General features: G+C 44.7%; 2 protein-coding genes across 2 annotated transcripts in view; one reads left to right on the top strand and one right to left on the bottom strand.

The window, feature by feature from the left end:
* Positions 1-16,371, bottom strand: part of LCP1 (lymphocyte cytosolic protein 1) — an 83,597-nt gene extending 67,226 nt beyond the window's left edge. The window contains exon 1 of the mRNA XM_090025697.1: positions 16,292-16,371. The gene's annotated coding sequence lies outside the window, so the exon portion shown is untranslated. The remainder of the gene's footprint in view (positions 1-16,291) is intronic.
* Positions 16,372-16,891: 520 nt separating this feature from the next.
* LRRC63 (leucine rich repeat containing 63) overlaps positions 16,892-18,788 on the top strand; it is a 33,671-nt gene continuing 31,774 nt past the window's right edge. Inside the window, exon 1 of the mRNA XM_090031718.1 lies at positions 16,892-17,054. The gene's annotated coding sequence lies outside the window, so the exon portion shown is untranslated. The remainder of the gene's footprint in view (positions 17,055-18,788) is intronic.

Below are 18,788 nucleotides of genomic sequence, written 5' to 3' on the forward strand. Positions count from 1 at the left end.
ACGAGTGTTTCCCAAACAGCTTTCACAGTGTTGCCAGCCTTCTTAGCTTTATTGTTTCTCTTACAGGATTTCTCAAAACCTCAGTTCCTGGAAGCAAGTGATTATTTCAAAATCTCAAACTTTGTGGTTGCAGCAAAAGGAGTGAAATTGTGGCCTGAGACTTTGAGATGGCCACAGGAGGGAAAAAAAAAAAAAGCAAGCAGGAGACACAGGAAAAGAATCCAAAGTGTATTTTTTTTAAATCTCATATTTTTCGGAGGTTGCAACGGGGGTGCAGGGGAACAGATGAGGAGGGAGAAGACAGAGAACCGTTCTTGAAAGTTTATAGGCAGTACCAAAGGGTTATATTTACTATAAGTGAGCACCTTCATTCCTATTGTGTGTCTCCACCTGCTGACAATGCTCCAAGGGCATTTAGGCAGTAAGCAGACTTTTTTCTTCCTGCTGTAGATTAAGTCTTTTGGTTGGACAATGTGTTCCTATCAGTTCGCCTAGTAGAAAAACAGAGGAAGTAGAAATGAGTAGTTGGGAAAAATAAATACTTTGTGCTGGGGCCTGGGGCTCTCTGGCTCTTCGATCAGGAACTTATTTCTGCTGTCTGTTGCAAAAGGGTGCTTTCCAAAAGCAGAAAAAAGGAAACTCCTCTTCAAAATGACCCCTGCTGAAATTAGCTTTCCCTCTGTATTTTAATAAAAACAATTAAATTGCCTATGCTTTTAGAAGGCACCAAGATAATTGCATACTAATGTAAGTGCAATTAAGCAGTACACTGTGGACACAATCCTATTCATATTAGCGCAGAAGTGGGCAAAATATGGCTTCCGGGTCCGATCCAGCCCGCTAAGCCATTCTACCCAGCCTGTGGAGCCCCTTCAAAAAAAAATGATTGTTGGTCCACAGCTTCTCTGAAAGCCAGTGGGAAGCAAACTTTCAGAAGTCATACACCATTGGACTAGGTGGACTCTGGGCTGTGTACTTCAGCTGAGTGCCCCATGTGGAGGTACTGGTAGGGCCACATGTAGATGAAATGAGGGGTGTGCGTGCACAACACTTTAAAGCCGGCTATATGCTTTTGCACTGCTGTAACGGTGTCAGTGTTTACATACTTCAGCCGCATATTGCGCCTTAATTCCAGCCACCTTAGGAAATTCAACAGCGTAACGCGCCTTAAATGACTCCAAGGAGTTTAAGCTTGTTGGTCCTGCAGCCATGGAGTGAAGCACCCGGCTCCATGCAACTCTGCAGAAAGCCCTGCAGGCAGCCTGGCAGCAGCCTGGGAAAACAGGCTCCACCCAAGAAAAGTGGTGAGCCTGATTTTTTTTCCCCCTGAAGCCTGTCTGTCTGTCTGAGCTGTGAGGGGGCCTGGTACTTCCCTCTGTAGCTATGGTGCCCCCTGGGACTGCCCGAGTCAGATGCCTGTGGGCGGGCGCTGCCTGTGGAGAGCTGCCCTGCACCAGCACCCCTGTAGCCCAAGGACCGCTCCGCCCACCAGCAGCTCACCCTCCCTTCCCCACCACCACAGAGATAGGTAAGTCAGCACGGTGTGTGCATGACACAGGGGTTTAATTGGCCTTAAATTGAAGTGGTGTTTTTAAAAATCCACTGCTTTAATATAGGGCCCTCATTTTGTCTATACACACCCTAGATCTTCCACTCCCAGGCCAACTGCCCTAGCCACTAAGGTGCTGAGCTAAAACATGGGAGGTTCCTCCTTCACCTCCTTCTCCAGCATCTAGCACCTACTAGTCATGCATTTTTATCTGACTACAATTTCAGGACTTAACTGGTCATATGCATATATCTGGGTGCTCATATGTTGTCACATACTTGTCTGGTCAGAGTAGAGCCCTACTGAGCATGCTCAGTGTGGATGCCTAATGCCCTGAACTGAATCACAAACTGTGTAAGAGTGATAGGAACTGTTGTTATGCAGCTGCATTTAGACATGTAAAGTGAAATAGGATTTAGCCCGAGTGTACACCAACACAGCTGCAAACTTACAGCATTTGTGTATTTTATTCTCACAATTTGCCTTCACTTTCTTTTTTAAAAACATTAAAGTCTCTCCAGACCCTGTCTGCTCCTTTCTAGCTTGCAGTTCTTAATGGACTACAGTCTGCAGCACTTTGCAGCTCAGGATCCTGTTTATCAGTTCCCAATGAGGAGAGGAACTGGGACTGGTTCAAGAGGAACTACAGTGCTTTTCAATAGCTTAAGAATAATCTTTGTGCAAAATTGAGATAGTATATGCCAGAAGTGCAGGATGAAATTCTCAGTATAGCCATAGATGTTTTCTAGGTACTTACACCCAGCAATTTTTCAGCTGAAACAGGAATTTAAATGGTTCACAGAACTATTGCTGATTGACCTTCCTGTTTGACTTAAAGCAATGTACCCTTTTTTCATAGATTCTAGGGTCAGAAGGGACCTCAGTGGGCCATCTAGTCAGAACCTCTGCTGCTGGCAGGCAAGAAAAGGGTCACCAAACCTGGGATCATGTGATCCCAGCCAGGTGTCCAGTCTCCTCTTGAAGACCCCCAAAAATGGGGCAAGCATCACCTCCCTTGGAACCCCATTCCAGATCCTGGCAACCGTGATCATGAAGAACTTTTTTCTAATGTCCAGTCTAAACCTACTCTCCAATAATTTATGATCATTGTTTCTTGTTGTTCCAGGGGGTGCCCTGGTAAACAGATCATCGCTTACTTCGTGTTGCTCCCCCCCTTATGAATTTGTACGCCGGCACAAGGTCCCCTCTCAGCCTTCTCTTGGAGAGGCTGAAGAGGTTAAGGTCCCTTAGCCTTTCCTTGTAGGGCCTTCCCTGCAGGCCTCCAATCAGATGAATGGCTCTTCTTTGGACCCTGTCCAGGTTGTCCACATCCCATTTGAACTGCGGCATCCAGAACTGGACACAGTAGTCCAGCTGCGGCCTGACAAGTGCCGCGTAGAGAGGGAGAATCACCTCCTTGGATTTGTTTGTGAAGCACCTACAGATGCATGACAAGATTAAATTGGCTTTGCCAACTACATTGACGACTCATATTGACGACTCATGTTCATCCTGGAGTCAACAGTGACTCCAAGATCTCTTTCAGCCTCAGTGGTGCTGAGAAGGTTGCCCCCCAGCCTATAGTTCTGATGGCAGTTTCTTCTCCCTAGACACAGCACCTTGCACTTGTCCTTATTGAATTATATCCTGTTGTTCTCTACCTACTTTCCCAACCTGTCGAGGTCAGCCTGGATCTGGTTCTTCCACTTCAGGGTGTTAGCTTCACCCCATATTTTTGTGTCATCCATGAATTTGGACAGGGTACTTCCCACACCCTTGTCCAGATCACCAATGAAGAACAGCACTGGCCCCAGAACTGAGCCCTGAGGGACTCCACTGCACACATCTTTCTAGGTTGACATTGACCCATCCACCACCACCCTTTGAGTGCGACCCCTGAGCCAGTTTGCTACCCATTCTACTGTATAATCATCCAAGGCAAATCCCCTCAGTTTATTAATAAGGATGGTATGGGATACCATGTCAAAGGCCTTCTTGAAGTCTAGATAGATAACATCCACCTCGAGTCCTGCATCTAAACATTTGGTGGCCTTGTCAAAAGAAACTAGAGTAGTCAGGCAAGACCTGCCTGCTATAAGCCCATGTTGATTGCCCCTCCACATCACATTAGCCAGCAGGCTCCCACAGCTGTGTTCCTTGATAATTTTTTCAAGGATTTTCCCTGTGATAGAGGTGAGGCTGACTGGTCTATAGTTCCCTGGATCCTCCTTCCTCCCCTTCTTAAAGATTGGGATGACATTGGCCCTCTTCCAATCCTCTGGGACCTGACCTGAGCACCAGGAGTGCTCATATATTCTTGCTAGTGGTTCAGCTATGACACTTGCTAATTCCCTGAATATTCATGGATGGAGTCCCTCCGGTCCCGGTGATTTGAGTATGTCCAGTCCCTCCAAGTGTCCCTTTACCGTGTCAGCACTGACTGTTGGTTGGCTGATGTTCCCCTTGTGGATGTCCGTGATGCATATTGAGGGTTCGTCTAGATTCTTATTTAAGAAGACAGAGGCTTAGGGGCAACCAACATGGGTTCATCAGTGGCAGGTCCTGTCAGACCAACCTGGTGGCCTTCTAGGATCAGATAACCAAATCATTAGATGCAGGGGTAGCAGTGGATATAGTCTTCCTGGACTTTCGGAAGGCCTTCGACACTGTCTCTCACCCTGTTCTCATTAAGAAACTGGGGGACTGTGGTGTCAACACCCACGCAGTCAATTGGGTCGCCAACTGGCTGGAGGGCCGCATCCAGAGAGCGGTGGTGGATGGGTCATTTTCATCCTGGAGGGATGTGGGCAGTGGGGTTCCGCAGGGCTCGGTCCTCGGGCCCGCACTGTTCAACATCTTCATCAGTGACTTGGACGAAGGGGTAAAAAGCACCCTGTTCAAATTTTCTGATGACACTAAGATGTGGGGGGATGTGGGCACTCTAGAAGGGAGCAATAGGCTACAGTCAGACCTAAACAGGTTACAAGGTGGGCAGATGAGAACAGGATGGGATTCAACACTGACAAGTGCAAAGTGATGCACCTTGGGAGGAACAACCGGCACCATACCTACAGGTTGGGGAACTCCCTTCTTGTCAGTACAGAGGCAGAAAAGGATCCTGGAGTCATCATTGACTCCAAGATGAACATGGGTCGGCAGTGTGGGGAGGCAATCAGGAAGGCCAACCACACCTTGTCATGCATCCACAGATGCATCTCAAGCAGGTCTAAGGAGGTGATCTTCCCCCTCTACGCAGCACTGGTCAGCCCACAGCTGGAGTACCGCATCCAGTTCTGGGCTCCACACTTCAAGAGGGATGTGGACAGCATGGAGAGGGTCCAGAGGCGGGGCACTCCTACGATCAGGAGGCAGCAGGGCAGGCCTTATGAGGAGAGGCTACGGGGCCTGAACCTGTTCAGCCTCCACAAGAGAAGGCTAAGGGGGGATCTAGTGGCCTGTTACAAACTAGGGGGGATCAGCAGGCACTGGGGAAGTCCCTGTTCCCCCAAGCACTGCCAGGAGTGACCAGGAATAATGGTCACAAGCTGGTAGAGGGTAGATTTAGGCTAGATATCAGGAGGCGCTACTTCACTGTCAGGGCGGCTAGGGTCTGGAACCAACTTCCAAGAGAAATGGTGCTAGCCCCTACCCTAGGGGTCTTTAAGAGGAGGTTAGATGAACACCTTGCTGGGGTTGTTTGACCCCAGTACTCTTTCCTGCCATGGCAGGGGGTCAGACTAGATGATCTACTCAGGTCCCTTCCAACCCTAGAAACCATGAAACTATGAGGCAAAAAACTCATTGAAAGAGCTCTGCCTTGCCCCTGCTATCTGTCACTAAGCCCCCCTGCCTGTCCTGTAGGGGTCCTATGCTACCCTGCACCCTCTTTTTGCTCCCAATGTACTTAAAGAAGGACTTTTTATTGTCCTTAATCTCTGCCTTTAGCCTGAGTTCTAGAACTGCCTTGACCTTCCTGACTGACTCCCTGCAGGTGCAGGCCAAGGAGGTGTACTCCTCCATGCTAGCTACCCTCTGCTTCCACTTCCTGTATGCTACTTTTTTTGCCCTTAAGGTATCCTGGATGACCCTGGTTAACCAAAGGGGCTTCCTGGTCCCTTTGCCCCCTTTCCTCTGCCATGGGATTGTGTCACTCTGAGCCCAAAGAATGGTATCCTTGAGGAATGACTCATCTGGACATGGGTCTTGAGTCTGACATACAGTATTTAAAATAAGCACATTAAAAACCAGACATATCTGCAATTAAAGACATGATGGTTGGTGTCATTTGTGTACAGCACTGTTTCCTGAATGTTTTGGACCAAAGAACCATGGTCAACCCTCAAAATTTCTTGCAGGCCATCATGCACCCTTATCATCAAGCTTCTAATTGAAAAGGAGGGTGGCTCAGTAAAAACTGCAGGCTATTTACCTTAGCTTTACAGATTGCCAGCGGTCCACAGACAGTTTAGGAATCTCTGGTTTTCAGAGACAGTCTGCTTTTTAATATACAAGAATTGCTTGAATATATAGATAGGGAAAGATAAAACACATGGAACTTTTTCCCTTCCTTCAAGCAGTTAGTCCCAATTGAAAGTAAGGAAATTATTTGCCCAAGTAGGGCATATGGGACTCATCTCTGAGTTAGGACTGAAAATGGAGGCCATTAGGCCATTTCTGCATGTCAGGAAATCAATGAAGAAAATGATACTGCCAAGGTCAGTGAGATCTATGGAACTGAATGAGTAAGCAATGTCTGCATGGGCAACCATAACTCACTTAGATTTTCCAAGGTTTGAGAAAACACTATAGGAAAAAAAAATTGTAGTAGGTTTACTTTGGTTTATTCCTTCCTCTTCTTTCTCCTCCTTCCTTTGCTCCCTTTTTGAGCACACTCACATATAATCTTCTCTTGTGCAATTCTCGTATTGCTAAGATGTACACAAAATTCTAAGAGGGGAAATAGAACTATGAACTGTCATTCTTATGCAAAATTTATTACAATCCAGGTAAAAGAATCATAATAAATTGCATTTCTGCAGCCATATTTCCCACCCACTTTTAAGTAAACATTGCTGTGAGCATTATTCTTAATGGAGAGTTTTGCTTCAACTCAAGTCAATAAGATAGAAGCTCTGTAATGTAGGTGGTATAGGACCAATGGGATAGGCTATCAGGAGAGAAGGAAAGGGAAAGCTACCTCAGATTCTACAATCTCAGGTTCCCACATCCTTCAGTACTGACCTGTCCCCATGCTGCTGCTCCAGATGCCCTTCAGGTTCTTTCCTACTGCCCATCCACCCCAGAAAAAATGCTGCTGTCAAACTGGGACAGTCCCTTTTCCTCTCCAGAAACTTGGTAGTGACTGATTGCCCAAACACTTCTGGGCAGTAGCATAACTACTAGGGGTAGGCAAGCAGGGCCCTAACCTGGAGTGCTGACTTGGACAGAGCACCAGAACAGCAGTCCCCAGAAGCCCAAGCCATTACTGTTGCACTAGTCCATGTTCAGGGAGTTTGTGTTGAGGCAACAGCCATGTTGTGGGAAATTAAGAACTAGGCCCCTTTCCCACCACCAAGGGCACCAAAATTCCTACTAATTGGCATTTGGTCCTGGGTTCCTGTTTCCCACCCTCTGAGCTTCCTTGCTCCTATGCAGTGCAAAGAGTATGCTCCCATCTGCTGTAACTTGTTCACATGACTACTTATGATAGTAGGGTTGTAAGAGATCTCAAGTCTAAGGGTAGCCAACTTGCAACACATGCCACAAGTGGCACAGGAAGCCTCTGTGTATTGCACATAGGAGATTCGGTAGAGAGCAGAAGCAAAGGAAAGACCAGTGACACTTGGAGAGGGCACAAGCTTAACTTGCCAAAGGCTGGCCTGCCAAGTTGCCTGCCTGTCTACTCAAAGATTGCTTGTCAGAAAGATTGGCCCCTACCAGTTTAGTCTACTTCCCCCACACAGATGCAAGATCTGCATCTAGAAGTTAACTGAAAACTGGGCTCTATTGTTTTCAGCATTGAACATAGAATAAGAAACAGTCCCTCACCTAAAGAGCCCCTAAATAGGAGAGAGAGACAAAAGGCAAGGGTAAAGAAGATAGATTACACAAGCAGAGAGAAGAGAGTGTGTGCAAATTATGACTGTGAGAACCGAGTTGCTTTTCTACAGAAGAAGCTAAAATGTGGAGGGTATGGGGGGATGCTTTGTACTGTGCTACTTAAAACCTGTGGATGCAGGCCTATTAGCAGGAGCTTGGAGATGAGTGTAGTGAGGGGGAAAGGAGACTGATGTGAAGAAACCATGATGGGAAGTCAATACAAACAGCCAGGTAGCATATTGGGAAACATCTGTAGGAGGCAGTCTGATAATGTGATCATGGTCCAAGAGCCTCTTCGTACGTTGTTCCTACAAAGTCACACCTTTGACTGGCTTTTCCTTGAAGTTTTTTTCCCCCCTTTTCATATCATGAGATTCATAAATGCATTTTTTTTTATATTACATTAGAAGGGAACTGATATAAACAGATGCTAAGTGGCCTGTTCAAGACAATAAAAATATCACTAGCAGAGACTGCTCTTTTGCAGTCCAAGCTAGTGCCCAGCCTTGACAGATGAGAAAACATTGGAAGAACTGGGCTAAGCTGGCCTGGGGAAGAAAAGACTTAAGGGAGATTTGATAATGGTTTACAAATAGAAAAAGGGATGTTATAAAGAGGATGGCAATTAACTGTTTTCTGTGTCCACAGAGGACAGGCTAAGAAACAATAAGTATAAAATGCAAAATAGTTTAGCTATTAGAAAGAACTATGGGTGATTAAGCATTAGAACAGATTGCCTAGAATGACTGTAGAATCCTCATCACTGAAAGTTTTTACATACAGGCCAGAGACATTTATATGATAGTTTAGATAGAGATGATACTACATTGAGCAGAGGGGTTGAATTAGATGAGGTTCCTTCCAGTCCTGTTTTCTTATAGTTTCATCCACTAGACTCTCTTCTCTCCTGGGGAGTCAACTTAACTGAACAATGTATGGCAGCTGCATATATTTAGCATGGAATTGTAAAAAGAAATACTGATTCACATGTGCAGCTCAGCACTGTGAATGGACATGGACTTGCAGACCTTTGCATTTGCAGTTTTTGCTGATACATTCAGTGAAGTTAGTTGGAGCTTAGGCCAGATGGGAAGTCAGATGCAACCTCAGAAGGACAGTCAAGTTTGAATTGGCTTGAAGAATGATTTGCTTTCTTGCTGCTCGAATTGGTCCCTACAGAGGAGAGCTGAAGCATAGTGGCATTTCATGGCATCAGATTTGCACTGCTGTTTTATATCAGTGATTTCCAAGCAGGGTACCCTGGCCCTTCAGGGTGCTAAGGAATATTAAGGGTGCACTTTTAAGTGTGCAAACACGTACACATGATTCACAAAATAAACCCAGAGATTTCAAGCAAGAATCTATAGTGTCAAAATCATTCTGAACTGCTATGGTCTGAGCTCTTCACTACACAATTGCTCTACAATTGCTTTCTATTTTTTTTTAGTCAAAAAAAAGGAGTGAAAGCTAAGATCTGGCATTTTCTGAGGTGTGCCCTGACTACAAAAAGGTTGAGAACCCTGTTTTATATGGTATCCGAATTTGGCTTCCAACACTTACATACTTTACAAATCACCTGAAAAGAGAAAAAAAATACATTTAACAATTCTGTCTTCACGCCTCTGAAACTTAACTGCCACAGCTAGAGTGGCAAAGGAGCTTTGGCTAGCTGATGAGGAGAGCTGAAGGTTTCACACTGATTTTTGGACTTTTTTATTACAGTGAATTTCGCAGATCTGCTTTAATCAGTCCTGTGTGGTACTGACGGGGCCGTCTTTGAATTCTAAGAATTATTTTCTTTATTCCTAAAATGGAAAAGCTGACATCACACTTCTTCCTCATGATCCAAATCAGAGCAACTGGAGGAAAAGTCAGGCTGAAAAAAAGACAAGCTGAGCATTTTAAAATAAACTTACATTCCGAGGGAAATTAAAATAGTCTAAGAAATGCCTCAACTAGTTCTCATTTCAATTTTTAGGCACAATACGTTTTATTATACCATCTCATTCACATTAATGCATCTGTCTGCTTATATGCACCAACATACAATTCCAATCAACTTTGTTGATCCAGGAATTCCAAATCGTATATATACCAAAATGACCTTACTCCACAGCCACATTTAATACAATCCCTTAATCCTTCTTTTGCACTGGTCTCTGTTAGGTTTTGTCCCTTTGCAACCATAATTGGAATTCAGAGATTTATGAGACCTACAGCTCAAGATTTTAAAAAATTACTAGCAGGACTGAACGCCTTAACTTCTGCAAGCTGAACACCTTTGAAGGGCTCAGGTGATACCAAAAATCAGTCAGGAAACCTGCTTGTTTTCAGCCAACAAACATACAAAATGGAGCACAGACAGGGAAAATACATTGTCAAGTCTAAAGTAGCAAGAGCCACATTACTTTTCAGTCTTTTATTATAAATTTTTCATGATAAAAATATCACAAATTGTATTTCATGTTTCTTTACAGAGCTTCAATGATTAAATACTGAGTACAGAGAAGTAGAGAATTATGACAGGTTGCCACTGGGAAACTTTGTTGAACCATCCTCAGGAGAATGAACAATTCAAAACTTAACAGGGCTAAGGTTTCATAGTCAGAAAAATGCTTCAATATGTACTTTAAATGATTTATTGTGGCCTAAGTGCAAGGAAGCATTAGCCTACAAGATGTACAGGGACCTCATGCTTAAGTTTTTTTTCTATAAATATTAAAGAAAAAGGAATGATGTGTGCAGCCTATGGTAGTCAATCTTCAAAGACTGAAAAAATAGAGAATGTTCTCATATATTATTTCACAATCTTGAAATAAAGAACCATTTTCTTATGTACACTGTTTTTAGGGAGAACCAGTGGTGTCATTTGGTACTTCTCCCAAAGAACTGCTAAAATGTGTATACTTAATCGTAGGGATGCACCAATAAAGATTTTCTTCGCCGATACTGATAGCTGATTATTCACCAGGTATATCAGCCAATACAGATCTGATAACTGATTTACAGGAGTACAGCAGGGAAGCATGGAGCATAGCTCTCTGCAGGTAAGTCTGTGGAGGGGAAGGGGCATGGTGGGGGAAGATTAAGGCCCCCTCAGTGAGGGAGGGAGTGGGGCAGGGGGCACTGCCCAGGCAGGGCAGTGAACGGGACCCTGGGGCTGAGACAGGGAGTGGGATGGAGCTGTGGGTGGCTCGTCCAGGGGATAAATGACTCAGCATTTAAAAATGGCGGCTGGAGCATTTGAACTAAAACTTGTTGAATGAGCTTTAGTTCAAGCACTGCCACCACCATTTTGAAGTGCTGGGACACTTTCAGGAGCTAAGCCGAGTGAAGCGAGGGCATAGGCGAGCTGCCACTGTAGGCTTGGGGTGCTCTGCTCTGTTGCCTTTACCCTGGGAGCCATGCACTGGCTGCATGTCTCCTGCCTACCTGGCAACAAAAGGCACAACTCACTGCTACCACTACTGCCGAATGGACAGGGAACATGTGGCCAGAGTGCAGCTCCTGGGACAGAGGCAGCAGAACAGTGGGCAGCCTGCCTCTGCCCTGTGCACAAATATGGGGAGCACATGCCTCCCTGGAGGTGCATGCAATGGCAAGGAGCCACCCTCTTTTCCCACACTCCCCACGCCCCCTGGATGAGCTGCCTGCGGCTTTGTCCTACTGCCCGCCCTAACCCTGGGACTCCATTTACTGTCCTGGCTGGGCAGCACCCCAGCCTCTGCCCTTGCCCCACTCCCTCCCTCACTGTGAGGGCCTTGATCTGTCCCCATCCCCTTCCTCCCCACCCACAAACTCCTTCCATTGCCCACCCCCAATACCCTTTCCCTCCAATGACTTACCTGCAGGGCGCCACTCTCCACACTGCCTCGCTGCATTCCTGGTCATGCTGCATGTGTGTGCACAGCTGCATGCATACACATCTGGGGGCCCTAGTCAGAAGGCATATTATATTTATCGGTGACGTTATTGGCTATACCAGCCCAAAAAAGCTGATAGCCAATAATGCTAATTTTCCTTTTATTGGTGCCAGCCTACTATGCAACAGATATATCGGTGCACTTCTACTTAATTGGGTTCTTTTTTCATTATTAGTAACTAAAGATAACATCACAGTCTTTAAAATGGTTCTGCTGACATTAAGAAATGAGTAATAGTCTCTGTCTGCTCTTACACTTGAAGTATGCTCCTATCCCCATTCCTAGGAGGTGTCACTAAATTTGTACCCAGCAATTATTCCATTTCCTAAGCGTAAACAGAAAATTTTCATTTTTTCCCTCAGCCAATGACAGTAAGGGACAGGCAACTCAATCCAAGCAGGCTAATAAGAACTTTTTGAAATGCTAACTGAGCTTCTTTCATGTAAGGTGTCAGGTCAGACAACATAAGTGAGGTGATAGGAATAGAAAAAAGTGAAGACATTTCCCTTTTATGAGAACGGTAGCTATTTCTGTCTACAAGAGCCAAAAGGACCTGAATCACAACTTTCCTACTTCACTTTTACATCAGTTTAACTGTAAGGATCTAATGGGGATAAAGATACTGAGGTTTCAAATACTCTGATATTAACATTTTGATAATGGTCTGTCTAGCTCATCATATTTATTTTAAGCAGACACAAAACAAACAGGGGTCACCCTCAAATTTACTGTTATTACACTTAAAGTTTTCTGACAAACTAAACAAATATTTATGCAGCTGATTGGCTTCATGAATGTGAATATTCCTATTAGGGTCAAATTGCTGTTTGCAAGGTCAGGGCTTTAGCAGACACTGCGATTTTCATATGGCATTTGCTTTTTACTATGAGCAATGGGGGAAAAAATACAGAAACATCTACTGCAGTAATTTCTTGAAACATTAACTGTCAAGAGTATACATTTAAAGCACGATAACCTTCCCACTGAAAAAAAATCACAACAGGAAAGAAAGATTAAATAGTAAAGCCTTGATCATAAAAAGGAACAACAAAGTAACAATATAATGCTACAAATAACATTTATTAGCAATCATTTGTTAAATGTTTCTTTAAAATAATGGCCCCTTTTAAAAAGCAAGTATAAGTATGATCAGACCAAATCCAGATTAAAAGCATAAATTAGATACATCCCAAAAGAGCAAATCAAATGCATTAACTGTCTTCTACTAATTTTACTTTTGAAGAAATTAATGTACCTCGTATATTAAATGTCAAAACCCTGATGCTGGTCTTTGGCCTGAGTACCTGGGCAGTGTGATGAGACAAATTCTCACCTACAAACTGGAGAAGCACTGTGACCCCTTGCAGAGCGCCTAGCCCGGCATGTCCCTTGCATAATCACTTGAAAACCCTCCCCTCCCCACCCCGGCTGTCCCCCTACTTTTTTATTGGCAAAATAGAACTTTTCCATTTCCAATGCCAAATCTAGCCTTCTCTGTAGCTGCAGAGAAGACAGGATTTGGCCCTAACAACACATTAAAGGGGAAGAAGCTGGTATCTTTTTTGTACTGAATGATAACAAAATACAAGGCATTAAACTCCCATGTCAGGCTCCAGATGTGGTTGTCATGAAGTTGTGACCTTTCATTAATGGGCTTACAATTTCATAAGTACTATACATTCTGAAAACCAGTCCCAGGATTTACAAGGTATATATAGTTTCTCTTTGAATAATACTGTATCACTTTCTAATAACTTGTCGTATTACCTATTATTTGTTTTAATGTCTGAAGGTATACTGGGCATCTCAAAATATTCGTGGAAAAAAGACATGAACACTGCTCTCAGACAAGGGAAAAAAGAACAGTATGGAAGATGTGAGGGCAGAAGGAGAGGTAATACTCAGGAGATTATAAGGTAAAAATCTATTCTGTAATATTGCAGTATGAAAAGAGTGCTGGCGGGAAGTTTTAGATCTTAAATAAGCTATGTAATATATACATTTATAAGACTATCATGCTTGTGGGGCACAGTTACTGACCTTCTCATACAGTTATACATCTTGCTAATATTGCAGAAGTGTTGCAGTACAATTGAACCACCTTTCCTATTGAAGTCGCACAGCATTTACAGGCCTGATAACCCTTGAGGATCTAGGTCCTATAGCTTCTTTCAGCTCCCTTATACCACTAGTTACCAACTTTGCTATGACTAGAAGCTACTCTCTTGACTCCTATCCATGCTGTGTGATTTTAAAAATACATATAAACAGGAAACTTGAACTAGGCTTTCTTTAAAGAAAGAGAATTCCTTTAAAATCATGAAAGTGTGTTTTTTTTAAAACATAGTTCCTTGCCCCTTCTTTTTAGGCTGAATGGGAAAGTATAGGCCCTGAAAGAATAAACTTAGGCACAAGGTTCTCTTTACTTGGGTACACACCAAAAGTGAAATACTAGTTTGACTGAAGCTTGTAGGAGTTTTACCATTGATTTCTGTGGGGCCAAATTATCACTGCAGCATTAAGGCCTTAAAATATGGAGCCTGATCCTGTACTCTGTGGCTGCGTTTACACAAGACACTTAATGCGCAGTAGCCTAATAGCATGGACAGGCCACTGCGCAGTAGCGTCACTAAAAGAGCATTTGCCAGTGCTACTGCACACTAACTATAATTATTGTGCATTTACTTAGTACTTCATTAAGCATTAATGAACATGTAGATGCGGCCTGTAAGTAAGTAATGCAGGATCAGGTCTGTAATTTGGTTTTGGCTTCCTAAAGAGTAGGTAGTCTAATAATACTGCTAGTATTTAATATAATAACCTCCTTTTCTCAAAACGATATAATGCCCCATCCTTCAAACACTTCATCTGATGAATAATAGTGCTTATGCAAATAGTCCTTACTGACTGAGCTTAATGCTTATGTAAAAAAAAAAGAACTACACTTTGCAGTGAAGGTTTATAGAATTGCACCTTGTGCTGGTGATAGAAAACAATGTACATGCGCATTAGTTTCAGCCCTATTGTTTGAATAAGAGGATTTTGAAGGCCTTAATGGGTATGACAGCTCTGTTGTGTTAGGTACTGTACAAATACAGTAATGAATGTGATTCCTGTCCAGAAGAGCTTACAATCTCCTCTAGAGTTCATTGCTGTAGTGTGAAACTATGTGAGAACATAATTCTTATAACACCACTGCTTGGGATTTCATATCACAAGACACAACAGCAACATAGTAAGCTCAGCATCATAAAGCCATTGGGATTATGTAAAAAAATCTGTTCTTTGTATTATCTATCTAACTGTCATACTTTTGGCTTTATCTGTATGTTTTCTTTTGCATTACACACAACTATAAAGCATCTCCCTTGCTTCCTATCCCCAATCTATAATCTTCCATATAATGGAATTTGTACATGAAAATAGCACAAGCAAACACAATACAGGACAATTGATCTGATGACAGTGTAGCTGGAAAACATTACCCTTGCAGATAGGGGACAAACAGCACATCAGTCTGCCACATGCAAAATAGTTCCTTCATTTCCAGAATGAGTCAAAGGAAATGAGCTTCAGCAGTTCTTAAAACTATTACAGATAGAAAAATGTTTTCTTTAACGTGATCCTCTAAAAGGATAGCTGCAAAAAGGACTACCAAGACCAATGTATTGAACACACCTTTTGTGAAAAAGAAAATGACATTGCTCATCAGTTGTGAAACGAACTGCCTGCTTGTCCAGAACCGAACTGAGTTTCTATGCAGTCAATCAATAAGTATTTTACACAAGCAAGGACTGCAGTATTGGGTCCATATCTGGAATCAGATACTACGTGAAGGAGGTTTGACTCAATGCAGGAATGAAAGGCGCTACGAAATCTGAACCTGCATTTAAATACAATCAGTGCCACTGTACACAGTAGCTTCTGTTGTGGCTGCAAAACAATGCATCAGGCTTAAAAGAATGCAACTCAGCTAAGTTTGCTGTAGTTTCTGATTTCTTCCCCCCCAAAACACACCTAAGGCCAGCTCTCTGCCTGCTGCTGTTCAGTGCGTATGTCACCAACAACAGGAGTTAAGACCAAGTTTGGAACCACAAACCTCTTTGGGGTCAAACAAAAACAGAGAAAAATGTATAAGCTAAGAGCTCTTCTTAAGAGATCATAGATACACATATACAAAATAAAAGCCAGACATTTCCAGAACTTGTAGCTCCATGGCCCAATTGTGCAATTAGAGTAGAATTAGCATGTCTCTTGATTTGTTATCCTGTCTCATCATCCTGCTCCTTGATTCACATCACTTGATTTATTTATCCTGCCTCAGGCAGGGGGTTGGACTAGATCAGTGGTTTTCCACCCGTGATCCACAGACCCCTGTGGATCTGCAGACTGTGTCTAAGGGGCCTGTGAAGATGACTGTGATGAATCAAAACCACATGAATACCCACACTTAGAATTCAAAGGGGTCCGCACCTCCAGTTGACCTTTTCTAGGGGTCCACAATAAAAAGCGACTGGACTAGATAGATGACCTCTAGAGGTCCCTTCTAGCTGTTTTTGTCTATGACCCACAGTGGCAACTGGTCCAAGTCTCCCTCGCCAGGGAAACCTTTCAGTAAAAGGCAAAAGCTTTACACCAGCTGAAGAGATACCAAAGACGACACCCCCTGAGGAACCAACACAATCCCAAAGTGCCAGGACAGAAAGGTGGCAACACTCACGGTTTGCTTCGCTCTACCAGCGCCCTCCTCAAGCCAGCGGGTGTTTTTCCTGGGAGGCAGAGGACCGGACATGGGAAAGCTGCACTGAAAGGGAAAGAGGAGGAAAGGGTCAGTGCAGGAGCCCTCTCTCCCCCCAGGGCCAGCAGCCAGCTCGGCAAGGTCCCTGCTAGGCAGGTGGAGGCAGCCCCAGGGGTGTTGCTGGGAGGCCCCAAGGGCCAAGGCTGGGACAGCTCCCCGGGGGGCAAGAAGAGCAGCAGCAGCAGTGGCAAGAGGAGGCAAAGGGCGAAGCAGACCCCAGGGGAAGCGCGGGGATGCAGCGAGCGAGGGGCAGCCCGCTCGCACATGCAGCCCTGGGGAAGGGGCGCCCTCATCCCCCCGACCAGGAGCAAGCCAGGGGCGCGGAGGAGCGGGGCAGTGCGAGCAGCGCTGGAAACCGGCTCCCCGTGCCCCGCCGGCCGAGCCGGCACCTGACAGCGCCCGGCTGCACCACGCTGAGCTGGCCCCGCTGCGCATGCGCCAGTGCCCCTGGGGGGGGCGGGGGGAGGCGCAGCCAGAACGAGGCTCCCGGAGAGGGTTGCCAGGGCCGGTCTCCAGGGACTCCCACGGGAGGGGGGGCTGTCTCAGACACGGAGGCTGAGCCCCAGAGCGAGCCCGCGCGGAGTCGGCACCTACCATCTGTCCGGGTCGGGAGGGGGAGGGTGCAACGCGGGGGATTCCCTTAGGCGGGTTTCTAAAGCCCCCGCGCCGGGAGTCACGGGATGAGGTGAGCACCGGGCTCCCGGCCGAAGGCGAGACCCGTGCGAGGGGCCGTGGGGGCGGGGTCCCAGGGCGGGTGGGCGACGGGGCCGGGTCCTCTCTTGCTATCGCGGAGGCGCAAGTGTGGGGATCGCCCTGTGGGGGAGGGGGTTGGTGTGCGGGGAGCGCCGTGTGTGTGTGTGTAACGCTCACTTGGGGGTTGGTGTGTGCCGAACCGTGTGTGTGTGTGTGTGTAACGCTCACTTGGGGGTTGGTGTGTGCCGAACCGTTACTGAGAAAGATGAACTGGATTGTAATCCATTGCCCCCATGAAAATGAAGTGGCAGAGACAGACTTTAATTATGTGGAGAGAGATGTATATGTATACACACATTGCTAATAAGCTTATTATTTACATATATATACATTGCCTACACACACACACACACGTATTACATGTATATGTGTATATGTATAAATCTCATTGGCACTGTGAGTGTATATACACATGTGTAAATTACATGTGTGTGTTTATATTTCATTGGCAGTATGTGTGTGTCTGTATATGTGTGTGTGTAGCTAGGACTGCAGAAACAGACTTTAACTATGTGGGAGAAGCAGAGTTGTTTAGGTAGAAATATACACAATGTACAAAATAATGTCATTGGCAATATCTGTCTAATAATCTCATTGGCAATGTGTGTGTATACATTTATAAAATACATTGCCAATGAAATGTTATATATATATGTATATGTATACACACACACATGTTGCCACTATATATTTATGCACACCATATTATGTATATATTACATACATGTATGTATGTATGTGAGTTCGTGTGTGTGTATAATATATATAAAAATCTCATTGGCAGTGTAGATACATATATGTGTGTGTGTGTGTGTGTGTAATAAAATATCTTGCCAATGAGATTATATGTAATCTTCAGCAGAAACCTCTTCCCCGGGCTAAATACAGATTCCTTCTCTCCCCCTCGAGTTCAGCCACCTGTCTACCTGAACAACTCAACTTCTTCAACATAGTTAAAATCTGTTTCTGCAGTCCTGCCTGCCTTTCTTGTCCTTTCACTCGTACGTTCAGCCTGTTCTTTAGAGCAGTGGGAGCCAACCTTTTTTGGCAGGCGTGCCACAGATTAGTCCTACACCCTCTCCAAATACCACCCTGATTTTTTTCCACTGCTAGATCTGCTCCTTTCTACCCTGTATTCCCTGCATCATCTGCTGCTCTGTTTTCTGATTCCTGCCCTGTTTGTCACTGTGCTGGCTGCCTCCTCCATGGTCTGGTGCCACACACACAGGCTGCCTGTGCCACAGATTAGTCACCCCTACTTTAGCAAATCTGTTTAGTACTCCCTTCATCTTTCTGTGAATGGGGGGTGGGGGGAAGCGGGAGTTGCAGCACTCTGTTCTTCAGGTGTCTTGTTTTTCCCTAGGCTGGCAAGTCATCCACAAATACAACTAAAATCTTTTGGGATTACACCACTGTCCTGCCTCCCACTCAGGCCAGTGTCATTTTTAACTCTGACTTCTGTCAATCTTTTTTGGACTTGAAGCATGCCTAACTGGACTTGAGGCACTCCTCCATAACTTTTGTGAACTGAGTGGCACCCAATTTCAAAAGCTAATATATAGATTACAGTAGTTACTTCCTTGCAAAAGTGCCTGGCAGTGGGGAAAGGGGATTACCACCATCTCCATTCCCTTCTAAATATTTACATATTATTTCTAGCCTGAAT

This window comes from Crocodylus siamensis, chromosome 1 (genome assembly GCF_052110815.1).
Source record: "Crocodylus siamensis isolate JL-2025a chromosome 1, ASM5211081v1, whole genome shotgun sequence".
In the NCBI taxonomy this organism is placed as follows: Eukaryota; Metazoa; Chordata; order Crocodylia; family Crocodylidae; genus Crocodylus; species Crocodylus siamensis.